Raw genomic sequence first — 16,201 nt, 5'->3', positions numbered from 1 at the left:
ACTGGTATGGAAAGCTAGATCCCCCAGATGTTTTAACGAAAGCTGGATTTCTCATATGGGAGGTCCCAAAATATACTTATTTTTTTCCAATTGTGTATGACCCCATATCCTTGAATTTTGTATGCTTTACCATTATCGGTGAATTTTGGTAGTTCACAAACATTGTTCCATACTTTGCCTGGTGACAATCGAGGGGGAGACAAATATGTTACTCGCTCGTCTTTTTTGAAATCATTCTTGTTTCTTCTAGACGTGATGTTCTTGTAGGAATTTGCGATGACAGTCAAACCACGAAATCCCCTCCCCCCTTTTTCCAACGTAAATGCCTTGGTGTATTCCATGCAATGTGGACAATCCATTTTTCCATGTGTACCCTAACCAGACAACATGTTATAATGCAATAATGTCATTAATAGTCCATATCAAGGCAGCTCGCAAAGTAAATTTTTTTTACAAGATTTATCATAAGTCCATTCTCCAATTCATAACCTCTTCAAATAATTCTGGCTTTTGGACTCGACGGTCCTGGAATGAGGCAAGTAAAAAACATGTATTGTTTTTTCATGCACATATCATGAGGGAGATCGTAAGGGGTTACAATAACTGGCCAACAAGAATATCCACTTTTTGACGCTTGGACATATGGAGTAAAACCATCATATCATAATTCAAGCCTCACATTTTTAGGTCCTGCAGCAAAATTAGGATGTATTCGATCAAAGTTCTTTCTTGCCTCTCCATCAGATGGATGTCGCATAATGCATGAACTTGTTATGTTTGTATGATGCCATGTCATTTGACTTGTACTGTGCATTGAAGCAAACATTCTTTTTAACCTTGGTATTATTGAAAGAAAAAACACAGACTTCACTTCTACATGTTTTTGCTTACGGTTAATGGCTTTATTGCGAACTTTATATCTTGGACTCTTACAGAACTTACATTCCTCCAACGCTCCATCATTAGTACCAAATTAATTTTCATAAAATAAAATGCAACCACAAATGCAACACTCAATCTTTCTTACTTCTAAATCCAACTTCGACACCAACCTCCCTGCGTCATAAAAACATGTAGGCAAATTGTTTTTCATAAGAGTCGCGTCTGACGTCATTTTTGCGAAGAATTCCAAACATGGTCAGGAACATTCCAATTTGACTTGGCGATCAATAATCTCACACAAATTGATAACTTTGAGTCTGATGACCCCTCAAACAATGATCTATTCATTATTTCAACAACTGATAAAATCTTTGTGCTTCCATATTCGATAACTATTCCCCATCAAAATCTTCAGGTTCATCATAGGTCACATTCACTCCAAAAGCACCGCCAACCATCTCATCAACAAGATTAGATTGTTCATCATATTCCATATGTGATTGACTACTTGAAACATGTGTATTAGTAGTCTCTTGTACGTTACTCAACAGTTCTTCTACATTATATGTCCAAACCCAATAATTTTCAATGAAACCTCTTTTCTTCAAATGATGTTTTACTTCCTTTGGCTCACTAATTATAGGCCTACATTCACATTTAAGACAAGGACATCTTATTTCTCATTCGCTTCGACAACATTCTTGAGTAAATGCCCACGTGATAAACCTTTTAACTTATTCATCAAATTTTGGTTTAATTTTATGTTGTAACACCCTAAACCCTGAATCTTAATATAAAAGAGGATATTCACAACTTATGATGCTACTCAACACAAAACACGCAACCTCAAAAATATTTTTCAAAAACTTCACAGCGGAATTCAAAATATCTCAAAATATAAAATAATTATGTAAAGCAAATACTCAATGAAAGTAACTTCAAACAATAACTCCAAAAAAATATTACGTCTCGTTTCCTATGTTACAGACCAGATCATAACGACCAACTAAATAACGATAAATATGAAAATAAACGAAGAAAGCTCCAAGGTCATCTTCTAACTCACAAACAACTAATCATGCTGAGTATCTGATTGTTTGTACTCTAGAGGAGCACAGACGCCACAACAACAAAAATGGGTGAGAATACACCTTATAAATTATAATGGTGAAAAATAGCAGTAGGATGGTAAATAGCGACAATCACAAAGGTATCAATCACACAAAACACAATCACAATTAAAATAGTAATACAAATGCTAATTCTACCAACTCCTTCATCAAAATTCATGTGGTATCAAGTTTGTATGGATATCAGAGGAATGTTACTGATTTCTTCCATGGTCTCCGGTCCCTCACCTGAACCGACGATCCCCGCGAAACGGATTTGAGACCCACCTCTAGTCTCTCAACTAGACCAACAATCCCATCAAATGGATCTGAGGTCACTGAATAGACTGAAGTCCCGCCTAACTCCAATATATGCATACATGATCATATTTAAAAGAAAGCACGCAACTCAACAATCATCACAAATCGTCATCAAAATCACCATCCTCAAATTATCATCATCAAAATATTATCATTAAAACATCATCATCAAAATATCATTAACATCATAAACATCCTCAAAACCATCATCACAAAGTTCCACTTTTGAACATATAGGTTGTCAATCATAGGTCGTCACTATAATCCTTTCAGATTACTAATCATCAAACATCGCCAATTAAGGTCGTCACTGTAATCCTCCAGATTACTAATAATAAAAAATCGCCAATTAAGACTGTCACTGTAACCCATCCGGATTACTATACTAAAAGATTTATTTATTTATAATAAAAAAAAGAAAATTTATTTTATTACCCAAAACTCCAACTCATCAAAAATTCTCAGAGAAACTCAAACCCTCTTAATATCTCTTTGTTCTAAAAAATGACTCTAGAGTACCTCAAAGTACCCTAAAGTATCCAAAATGCTACAAAGGTGAAAGTTTCACAGGTGATAACTCTACTAAATCTAAGTGTCAGAAGTTTGACTCAAATTACTCAAAAGTGGCCCTAAGGGTACCAAAAGGTCACCAAATTTAAAAGTTTCTAAAAAATTATCGAAAAATCCTCGAACTCGAAAGTTGCCAAAAATATTTAATTTATAAATTTATTAAATAATTAGTATATTTGAACATATAATTCAATAAATCTTAAAAACAATATTTTTTTAAATAAAAATTAAAGAGAGTATTATTTAGATATTAAGAAAATAATTTGATGTATTAAAATTATTGAAAAGAAGATTAAAAAAATAATAATAAAGAAAGATAATCTTGTAATGTCAATAGTGCTTCAATCTCAGTTCAAGTGTATCCTATATTATGATATCCAACTCTAAACAACTCAAAAGCTTCTCTGACAACTCTATAGTAACTCTAATAAAATAGGATCCTTAAACTCATCAAAAAGGTAACGAAAGGTCACCACACCCAAAATTGCTCAAAACTCTGGACCTAACTCTAAAGTTGTCTCACCTCAAGATAACACAAAATATTATAGACTTATGATAAAATTATAAAACTCTCTAGTTTTAAAGTTCCTTAAGCCGTCTTTCAAACACACTTTTTAAAATTTCAAACGGAGTTACAAAACTCCAGTTTTATTCGTTTCAGTTCAACCATATCACGACAATTCCTGCAAAAATTCTAAAATAGAATGTCTAACTTCAAAATTGCATGAAACATTATATACTCATGATAAAAATATAAAATTATCCAATTTGAAAGATCATTAAGCTCTCCTTCTAACGCAACAGACGACATCCCAAAAGGACTTACGAAACAAGTTACGCGTGAAACATGCAAGACTGCAATTGACTACGCTTCTGGTATAAAAACCAGCAAATTGCTATTGTTGTAGAGCCTCTAAACCCTATTTCTCTACTTAAAAAGGAAGATTATCGCATTAGTTTTTCAATACAACTGACGACATCTCAAGCCGACTTACGAAACTCAAGTTATGTCTGAAATAAGACGGTTAACCCCCTTCTATGTCAACCTGCGATTTTCTTTGTTTTTTCTATTTTTGATTTTGTTTTTGTGAAAAAGATCTAGTTTTTTTTTCGAAAAATTAGATTTCTAACGTTAGAGAAAATAGATAGTGAGTTTTTACGTAAAAGTTTGGAAATACACATGATAAAATTTTGGAAAATATGATCAAATAGGATCGCTCAAAATGACAGACATCTCTATGAAGAACTCTAAGATATGAACACCACATATATGTACAATTCAACAACAATGGCATCACAATCAACAACATATGATATTAAATCAAAAAATAATATCACTACAGTGACCATAGGGGATCTATCTCAAACCTCATTTGGTTTTTAAAGAAACTCAGACAAAATAACTCATTCATCGATTGTTGTCAATAAGATTCTGCTCAAATCTTTTTTAGCCAAACATTTCATGCATCAATACCAAATACGGTGACCATATGAGATTTATCTCAAATCTCAATTGGTCACCCACAATATTAAAACAAATCACAATGATATTCGTCAATCAAAGCCAATAAGGTTTTGCCCAAACCTTATTTAAGGAAAAATAGCATAACCTTTGGTGTCGATGGGAAGGTAAGGACCCCTCACCACCCTGAGTTCCTATTATCACCCATAAATAAGAAAATCTCCCTCTTACCTTAAAATTTAAGCTTTCAAACTCTTGGCCATGACTTCCTTGCTCTCCGTCGTCCAATTCCTTCGCTGCCTCTTTTCTCCCAATTTTCAATCACATGTACTGTCTACCTAAATTCCCCTCAAACTTTCCTATTTATTTTTCCCTAATTTTAGAAATATTGATTATTTCACATTTTGTCCTAACTTAATCAATTTCTCACCATTTCACCTCTTATTCTCAATAATTTTTAGTTTCTACCAAAACTTCTGAAATTCTTATTTTTTAAATTTTAGTTTAATTAAATAAATTTTTTATTTAAATAAATATTTAATAAAATTCTCTAAATTTCTAATTCCTCAAATTATTACCAAATAACTAATTTATCTAATTATTTCTAATAATTCAAATAAATCTCATTTTATTTTTCTGCTATCAAATCTTATATCCCCGATAATTATTAAATTATCAAAATATCTCTAAACACCAAATAACACATAAATAAACATGTCAATAGTTAAATAAAATGTTTAATTAAAAATCGGGTGTTATACATGTCTTCCTAAATACATCATATTGTACATCCAACTACGATAATACCATAATATTTATATTGAATATTTGTACAATCATTATCATTTTAATTACAAATGTGATTTTAATATGTTCACTCATTTCAAGAATTTTGGTAAATCATTAACTACAAAAATATTTTATGTGAAATGTTTTAATAACTATTCTTAATAATATTTTTGTATACATTGTTTTAAACACAAACTTATATTAACTACAAACAACTTTTCATACAAATAAATTTTATACTATTTTATATATAATATATACTCACTTAATATATTAACTACAAATAAATTTTATAACTATTCTTAATATACTAACTACAAATAAGTTTCACACCTTTTTGTTTTTAATAAACTTATATAATATATTTTTTAAGATAATCATATTAGACTGTTTTTGTTTTAAATAAACATATAATATTTTATATTTTTAATAAATAACTGTTATGTTCTATTTAAAAAAACATATATTAAACATATAATATATAATACATATAATATATTAAAAAATAACTATTTTATACTATTTTGTTTTTAATAAACATATAATATAACTATTACATACTATTATTTTTTGAATATTTTTTTTTATTAATTCAAAAAACAGTTCAAAACAAAGCGATCACAAGGATCCAACCAACTACAAAAGACAAAACAATAAGATAAAGAGAACACACTACATCAGCAAGTTGACTATGTGTGTTCTTAATCTATTATTATACCACCTCATATAAATTATGATATTTATAATCTCGTCTACTATTTTTGTATTATCTACATTATTTCCAAAGCATTTGTCATTGCAATATCTCCATATATCATAGCTTGTTTCCGTAACAGCCAGTCGAAGGACAACAACTCTCCAATCCTTTTCTTTACTATGCATCAAGATCCACTTCATCTCTTAATGCCAGACTTTCAGCTCAAGGGTTACTTGGATCCAAGCAAACACTTACTTCCAAATATTCTTCAACCCCACGTACTCAAAAAATAAGTGCTAAATGGTCTCTAACAAAAACAACATATACTGATAGGTGAGCCACAAAGTCATCAAGGCTCGAGCTCTCGCAACATTGCCATACAACAAACTCTTCCAAATCATCAGTTCCGACCTAATGTCTTTCATCTTCAGGTATATTTGTTTCATACTGAATGGATCTATTGTATTGCTTCATTTGGTCCAAAACTTCCTTGTTTTAAATAAACATATGTAATATATTCTATTTTTTATAAATATTTTGTTTTAAAAAATTATTATTCTTTTTAAAAAATATATAATATATTATGTTTTTATTTTTGTTTTTCCATATATAATATATTATGTTTTTAATTATATATTATAAAAATAAAAATAAAAATATAACATATTTTGTTTTTAATAAAAAATAATAATATATTTTATTTTAAAAAAATAATATATTATGTTTATAATAAAAATATAACATATTTTGTTTTTAATGTATTTATATATTTTGTTTTTCATATATCTATATAATATATTCTGTTTTTAATTATATATTATAAAAACAAAAGTAAAAAAACAATATTATTCTGTTTTTTAAAAATTATATAATATATTATTCTGTTTAAAATATATATATATATATATATATATATATATATATATATATATATATATATATATATATATTATATTTTGTTTTGAATTATATTTTGTTTATACATATATAATATATTCTATTAAAATGGATTTAATTGAAATACACTGACAATGTAAAAGGATTTTACACCGTCAGTTAATCCTAGACGTTGGATATTAAAATAAATTTGACTTTTATTTTAAAAACCTATAAAGTAATGCAAACGGGTGATGGTGACGAATCGACAATGTAAATCTTTTTACATTGACAGTGCATAATAATTAATCCCATTTCTAATTATATATTATAAAAATAAAAATATTATATTTTTAGTAAAATATTCTATTTTTAATAAAATATTCTATTTTTAATAAATCTATATTCTATTTTTAATAACAATATAATATATTATGTTTTTAAAAAATAATTTATTTTGTTTTTAATAATATATTATAAAAATAAAATAATTTTCGGATCAATTAACTTAGTAGTTTATATTTTAAAAACCTAATATATTAAAATATGATTAAAATTTGAAAAAATTGAAAAACAACAACCAACAAATAATCTTAAAACTATAACAACAATCAACAACCCAATAATTTTATATATTAAATCCTGGAAAAAATAATATAGCTAAAATACCTCAATGACATATCCTGAAAAATCTTCTTGAGTTTTGATGAATTAAGTCTTGAATCTTGATGAAGGTCTTGAATCTTGAGTAAAAAAAAATCAACAATTTAAAAATGAAAATCAAAAAGAAAATTAACATGAAAAAAAAATCAACATGAAAAATTAAATACTTTTAATTGAAATTGGAAGAAGGTGGAAGAAATGGTTGAAATTGGGGAGAGTTAGAAGGCGGAAAAGTGGAAAGAATAGGAGAATTGAAGAGTCGGAAAGAAGAGGGGAAATGAGGAGAAGAAAGAAAGATACTGATGCGAGGAGAAATGAGTTGGAAAGAAAGATAATGATAACTTGATATTTGGAAAAATATTCTGGTCATTAAATATGCACATCAGTGTCGTGCTAATCACATCGCAAAAGAAAATATATTCGTTGAGTAACGACGTGAATAATATGTCAGAAATGTGGCACAATCATAACGGTTATTTAAGTTGCGATGTGAATATCATGATGTTGAGTAGAGACGTGAATAACACGTCGGAAACATGGCACATCCAGAACAATCATTTAAGTTGCGACGTGAATATCATGTCGCTACTAAAAAATTGTCAATCAACTTGCAACCCTATCAATTAGTTTAGTTAAACCTTCTCTCTGATTTTGTTCTTAATTTGGTTTGCGACGTGATTTACACACCATAAATGAAAATTTCAAAACCCCCTTTTAAAATTTGACATCTTTATTTTTTGTTATATTTTAAATATTATAAATTGATATATTGCGACATGTTTTCTATGTCATAATTTTTTTTCTTCAAAATTTCAAACTTTCTCGATGTGATAACCTAACTTCTCCGGGTGAAAAATACTTCGCAACAACCTTTACTTCCCACATGTTAATTATGCCACAAAATTATATCATTGGGGATAATTTTCTTATAGTGTTAATTTTCTTATCTTGATTTTTAACCCACTCAAATATAAACTACATAAACATTATACGATAATATTTAGACTAATTGATCATATATTTTTGTGTCAACAAACAATAAACTCATACACAATATGACACAATTATTATATTCTATCTATGTTGTATCAAATGAGTCCTTAACATAGATAATAATTTAGAGAGAGAAAATAATAAGTATTCTAATTTACTCCAAAAGGAAAATATTTTAAGCATATAGATTGATTACATTATTATATTGTGGTTGATGTTTGTGTATGAAGAAACTTATATAAACATTTTATAGATCTATAATTAGAAATCAATGAATGAAGAAGAATGTTATAATTTATTTAAAATATTTTTTTTTGGGTTTTGAAATATATATATATATATATATATATATATATATATATATATATATATATATATATATATATATATATGGAAATGAGCCTATTAATTGTTTTCTTTAAATATAGAATCTTTTAGAATTAAGCAAAAATTGATTAAAAATATTAAATTTGCTATTGATTATGATTATTAAACATTTAAAAAAACAGGGAGTTAAAGGTTGTATTATTTATTGCAGAAGAAAAAGATGTATTAGTAAGTAATAAATTAAATTTTAAAAATATAAAGAGTATCTAATTAAAAGGGACAATTTTTTTATTTATTTAAATCATATTCATATTTAGTGTCTAATATTGTCTCAAATGAAATTATTTCTTTTTTAATGGATGAACTTAAATTTCTTTAATGTGATATACAATGTATTTAAAAATACATATAAATTAAAAATGGATTACTTAATTATAATAATCAATAATAATATAAACTTGATATTAAATGATTATACAAAAATAAAAAAGAACCTTGTAAAATAGAGAAAGAAAAAATTTGATATTTAAAAACAACAATTTTGTATCTTAAATAAAAACAATTGTAATTATAATAAAATAGATATTTTCTTGATAGTAATCCATGGAAAAAAGAAAAAATTTAATATTTAAAAATAAGAATTTTATATATTAAATCAAGATAATTGTTAATTAAAATAAAAATGAGTATTTTACTGATAGTGATTATTAAGAAAAAGAAATTTTTTGATATTTAAAAAATAAGAATTTTGTATCTCAAATAAATACAATAGTTAATTAAAGTAAAATAATTTTTTTGTTGATAGTGGCCCGTGAGAAAAATATTTTTTTTTCTTTTGAAAATAAGAATTTTGTGTCTCAAATAAAAGCAATTGTTAATTAAATAAAATAGAAATTTTGCTGATAGTACCATGTGAGAAAAATAGAAATTTTGATATTTAAAAATAAGAATTTTGTGTGTCAAATAAAGACAATTGTTAATTAAAGTAAAATATGTATTTTGATAATTAGTGACCGGTGAGAAAAAGAGAAATTTTGACATTTGAAAATAAGAAATTTGTGTCTCAAATAAAGAAAATTGTTAACTAAAATAAAATAGGTATTTTGTTGATAATGACATGTGAGAAAAAGAAAAATTTTGACATTTGAAAATAATAATTTTTTATAGTGATATGTGAGATAGAAAATTAATTGTGTGTATGGCTATTGAGTATTATTCAATTTCATAAAATGAATTCTTAATTTTACTAAATTTAAAAATAGATGAATTCAAATTTATTAATAATAATAAATAAATAGAATTGATTAAATATATAGTAAAAATAAAACTAAATGTCAACGTTGTATACATTTATACACCAATAAATATTTAATATGATAATCATATACTATAATTAAATTAGGTAGAAAAGATAAAACAATGAAAAGAAAAGAGAAAGAAAAATAAAAGAAAAATAAATTTAATTTGAAAGTAGAATGAGATGGTTAGTGAAAGAGTGAAATTTGAAAAAGTGTCGAATAGAAACTTGACACTTGATAGTATTTGGTTGAAGTAGAATAAATTAATTAGGATAATAGTTTTTTTTACTATTTTAACCTTTTACAAGTGTAAATTTTTTTAAGTAAAAAACATTATTGATAGTTTGAATGTATGTTTTATTAATAGATACTAGTATATATAGTTGATAATTGATTCAATGAAAAATGAAAAATGCAACATTAATAAAAACAATGATAACACAAAAGAACTATTGTGTAAATAGACGAATAATCAAATCTCATAAGTCATAGTATTTGCACTAGTAAAAAGTAGGGGTGGCAAAGTGGGCGGCCTGTCCCGTTTAAACTCGTCCAAAAGAGGAGTTGGGGTGGGACGAATCAACTTAGACATCCGAACTCAAAAGTCAAGTTCGTCCCATTTAACAACGAGTTGGCGAATTGACCCGTCATATCTTTTTACAACTTGATTTATTATAGAATTTACAAAATTGTTAATCATTATCAAAGAGGTCGACAAATTTTAAGAGCAAATAATAAAACTATAACAATTCTTAACATAAATGTCATATTCTTTAACATAAACAAAATAACGTAATTATAATACCAAAAACTTAAAACAAACCTACTAAAACCCAAAAATAATTCATTTAGTTCAAAAAATCCACACACACAACCTATTTAAGGACATCTAGGAACACATGTCAACAAAACAAACTAACACAAGATAAATAAAGACAATCAAGAATCAACAACAAAAAATCTAGGGGTGTATATGGTCCGGTTTGGATTGGGTTTGACCAAACCCAATACCCAATCCATATAGAACACTCCGGTTTTGATGAGGTAAACTAACCACCCGCTATAAAAATGAGTCAGTTTGGATAAATTCACTAATTTTCAAGTTGGATTGGGTAGTGGATTGCCCAAATAAAATTTTCTATTTTATTAATATTAAATGACAAAATGATGAGTCATCATATTTTTTCATAAAAATTATTCAAGGTTTTTATTTTCGTAAAAAAATTAGATAACATATTTTTACTATTTTTTAGCATCATAAAATAATAAATGATACATCAACTAATAAAAATTAGAATAAAATACTGGTAACAAATTAAAGTTACATGACATAAAATCGTATTAGTATCAAAATAACCAAATAGTGAAAATACAAAATTAATTAAAGTCATGATTCACTAACATAGTAAATATTAAAGACATTAAAATTGCAACAACTAAGTTAATATTCATCAAAATAATTAAAATTGTAATAATAAATATTTGATTAGTGGGTCAATGAATTTTTTGAGTTTCGGTCGGTTTTATCCAAAACTCAATTTTTTTAATGGGATTTTTTTTAATGTGGTTATGGAAAAAAGGAATATTAAGGTTTGAAGAAATGAGAGTAGTTTTAAAAGTAGGTCTCTTAGAGACCACATTAGTATTGTTTTAATTTTAAATAAAAAGGTAAATTTCTAACAAAAAGTTCACGGGTACATGGGCCGGTTTGAGTTGGGTTTGGAAAAACTCAATACCCAACTCATATAGTACACTCTGATTTGAGTGAGGTAAAATAACCACCCGCTACACAAATGGGTTGGTTTGAACAAACCCATTAATTTTTAGGGTGAGTTGGGTTGGATAATTGGTTGCCTAAATAATTTTTTTTATTAATATTAAATGACTAAATGATGAGTCATTATATTTTTTTATAAAAATTATTCAACGATTTTTATCTTCTAAAAAAAATTAAATAACATATTTTACTATTTTTTAGCATCATAAAATAATTAATGATATATCAACTAATAAAAAATATCATAAAATACTCGGAACAAATTAAAGTTACATGACATAAAATCCTATTAGTATTAAAATAACCAAATAGTGAAATATTCAAAATTAGTTAAAGTCATGATTTACTAAAATAGTAAATATTAAAGAGACTAAAATTACAACAACTAAGTAGTAATATTCATCAAAATTATTAAAATTGTAATAATAAATGTTTGATTAGTGGGTTAATGAATTTTTTGAGTTTGGGCCGATTTTATCCAAAACTCGTTTTTAATGAGTTTTTTAGTTTTTAAACCCATATCTAACTAATTACCCGACCCAACTCATTTTTATGAATTTTTTGGGGTGGGTTCGACCGAGTTTTGTAGGTTGATCCAACACATGTACACCGCTAAAAAATCAATCTAAAATGTTCCATGACAAACACTTGATCACTTATCATCTATGTCATAAACATATGAAGTTTCAGTTGATATTGTAGCTATTGGATGGAACCTTTCATCATCTCTCTCCTTATCGTCACCCACTATTTAATAATTATCAAGATCAACAACATCAAAATTAGTAGTTTTATCAATGAAATCGTCTCAAAAATGAAACCATCCAAGGAAAATTAAAGCTTTATTATTTAATAATTATCAAGAGAAATAATAAACACATAATTGAGGATTTTAGTGTCAAAAAATAAATGAAATGAGAACTCAAATAGAACAAAATACAAATCAAAATTTTATTATCATAATGAGAAACAAACTCTCATGTGCAAGAATCCGACTCCAATGATAACGAGTAATAGAAAAGAGAAAAAAATGTTTTATCTATGTTTTGCAATAAAGACTTTTTCTATTATGAGTGAAGATGGAGAATGAAGTAGAGTCTCGTTAATGGATTCAAAATTAGGTGATAGTGGTTATGTGAAAAATGAATATTAAAGTTTGAAGAAATTGGGGTAGTTTTAAAAGTAGGTCGGTTAGAGACCACATTAATATTGTTTTAATTTCAAATAAAAAAAATCTAACAAAAAGTTCGCGGGTAAAATCCGCTCCGCTCTACCCTCAGCTCATTTTAAAAGCGGGTTAGACGGACGGACCAACTTAAAACACTGAGTCGAAAACTTCATCACGACCCGTCAAAAATAGTGGATTAAACGAGTGTGTCTGATGAATCCGATCCGTTTTGTCACCTTTAATGAAAAATAGATGATTGTTATCTCACTAAAAGTATACATACCACTAAAAAAAAACAATTGCTTTTCCGATATTGATTTCTACATTTAAAAATTGCAAACAAACTTTAACGACCATACTTGCATCACATGTTAATTTGAAATTTAAATCTTAGCGAAATGCTGAATCCAGCAAAGTATAAAGTTGTTGTCTTAATGTCCCATTAAAAGAAGTAAACCAAAGTTGTGTGAATCATAACCTTAGTGAGTAGTACTACTAATAATCAAGTGTTAAAAGATGGTTGGTTCTTAATTAGATTAACCTTGACACCTCTTCCAACGGCAGACAATGTGATGAATATCTCCAAAAACTTTATGGTACACATATTTGAGAGTTGAGACGATGCATTTTTGTTAGTAAGTACTAGGTGGGGGAATCTTTGTTTTTACGTTAATTAATTTAAAAGTGCAGGGATTTATTTGAATATGATTTTGAGGAAAATGGAATCAAGAAATCAGCCTTTTCCCCGGAGGAGGCACCATTATGGGGTAATTATTACTTGAGTGCCTTGCAAATGGTGCAATGTGTTTAACCCCAAAAACTCTACATCGGGGTTAGAGTAAAGACAAGCCTAATTAATACTACTTCCATGGGTAAGCTAGAGATAGTACTCTATCAAATTAATCACTTCCTCTTACACCTTTACTAATTAAATGGATGCTTTAAAACATTATCTACACGAGCAAAATAGATATGGACTTACACATGGTGCGATTATTTTTAATCATACTATAATGTTCCTGTTTCACAAAACAAGATCCGGATAAATTAGTTTTGATAATAGTCTTTTGTTTGATAATTTCAACACACAAAGAAATTGTTGATGAATGGTAAAAAATTAAAAAAGAAAATAATATATATTAAATTTTTTCAATTCACCATTTTTTACAATAGAAGTAATATATTACCTCAATGATTTTAGACACCGAAGGAAAAATTCCCTAATTTATTTAATTTTTATTTTAAAAAAATATTTTACCTCAGCTTTTTTCTCAACCGAAGGGAAAAGTAAGTCAGTTTTGAGAAAAAGTATATCTTTGTCGTCTATTTATTGAGTATCAACGCTCAAGACACTGTCAACACATTAATCTACAAGAAACATTAGTGATTCGCGTGAAACCGTCACGACAACCATTCAAAACACTAACGTCATACTATATATCTGAATCACAAACATTATGAATCAACAACATTGAAAATGAAAACATTAGGATTGAAAAAAGTGAAACTTAACGGAAAGTGAAAACAGTCTTTGTGATGAATTGCAAGAGAAGAAAATAATATTGATTGAAGGTTTGTGTTCTTTACATAATCTTTTGTCTTTATACATGATAAATTATTTTTCCTATCTAACCTTTGTTAATTTTATATTAGAAATAAATAAATTCGAAACAATAGAAAACAATTGCAATATACGGATATGCAATAAATTCCAGTATTTTCTCTTCACCAAGATTCACAAGGATGATGATAAAGATGTTTCAGAATTCTTATTCAAAATTATAATCATAGATTTAAACAAAAATAATGTAAAGTTATGAAAAATTATATTTAAATGGTGTGAAGTCATTAATGTCATGTTTGCTTGTTCTTCCTTTGAGAATGAACTTACTCCATTGTTTTTCCATGCCACTTATACTTTTTTTGATTTCCTATTCTTTTTGTTATTGACTTTGATCTTATTTTGAATAGTATGACACTCACTTTTGACATGACCTCTTATTCCACATTAAAAACAAGTAACTTTTTTTCCTTGAAGTTGATGTTTCTCTTTGACTAATTTTTACTTTGTCTTTTTCTTTCTTAATTTTTTTTCCGAATTTTTCGATTAGTGCATCATTTTTAGATTAAAATTCTTCTTCTTGATCACTATTATATATATATATATACACACACACATACACACACACATACACACACATATTTCACCTTGGTTAATTTTAACACATTGAGGTAAGATTGTGTGTTTTTTAATAAAATATAATTTTTTTATTGTTGGAGTTCGAATCCATGAGTAGTAGTACACTTTTTCCCTCGGTTGATCCATATATCCGAGGGGAAAAGTGAAAACTTTGTATGACTCCTTTCGTGACCTCGCATTTGGAACCAATGTAAAGTCCCTTTTTGTTGTAGTGTTCTTCATTTCAGTATGTGAATTAGTTAGTTAATGGGTTGAATTTTGGGTTTGCTATAAATATGTTGGATTTTAGCAATTATAAATATGTATCTTTTGCATTATTGTTATCACAACCTTCATAACTTTAGAGATGAAGACATAGAGAACAGTTTGAGAATCTTAGTGATACTCTTATAGGGGCTAGGGTAAATTCCTAATAGTATGTTCTTGGAATTTGAAAAACTTTTGGAGATATCTAAGGGGGTTGGGATACACTTCTAAATACCTTGAGCTTGCGTGACTCATATATAGAGAGTTAGAGAGATTGTGAAAAAAATGGGTAGAATATAGGGTTTGTTCTTGAGAACTCAGGTGACTATTTTCTTGCAATATATTTTTAATAGTTTGTAACAACTTTTAAAAGTATAGTAAATCAGAGAAATAATCTCTCCTTATTAGTAGATTGTTTGATCGAATTGAGTAAATAAGTTATTGTGTTTAGTGTTTTTACTTTATCTTCTTCTGTCAAGTTAAATGGATGTCTTATTGCATAGAGATTTATTTTTCACTGAAGGCCATTTATTTTTGGTGCCATTGTTTTGTATCCTCACACATCAAATTTCTTGGTGTGATTGAACCTTTCAATTTCGCAACAAGTGGCGCCACCGTAGGATAAAGGGATTTTATTTACAAGTGAGCACAACTGGTTCTAAATTATAGATCAAGAGGTTTTCTAGAGACAATGATTTTGGATTGTGGAAAGTGAAGATGCAAGCAATCTTAGCTCAAGAAAAGTGTATTGAAACATTGAAGGTTAAGGCACCAATGCCTGCACGCCTAATGGAAGTAGAGAAGACCAAGATGGTGTATAAGG

This window comes from Lathyrus oleraceus, chromosome 5 (assembly GCF_024323335.1).
Source record: "Lathyrus oleraceus cultivar Zhongwan6 chromosome 5, CAAS_Psat_ZW6_1.0, whole genome shotgun sequence".
Classification (NCBI taxonomy): Eukaryota; Viridiplantae; Streptophyta; class Magnoliopsida; order Fabales; family Fabaceae; genus Lathyrus; species Lathyrus oleraceus.
This window is presented reverse-complemented; position numbering follows the sequence as displayed.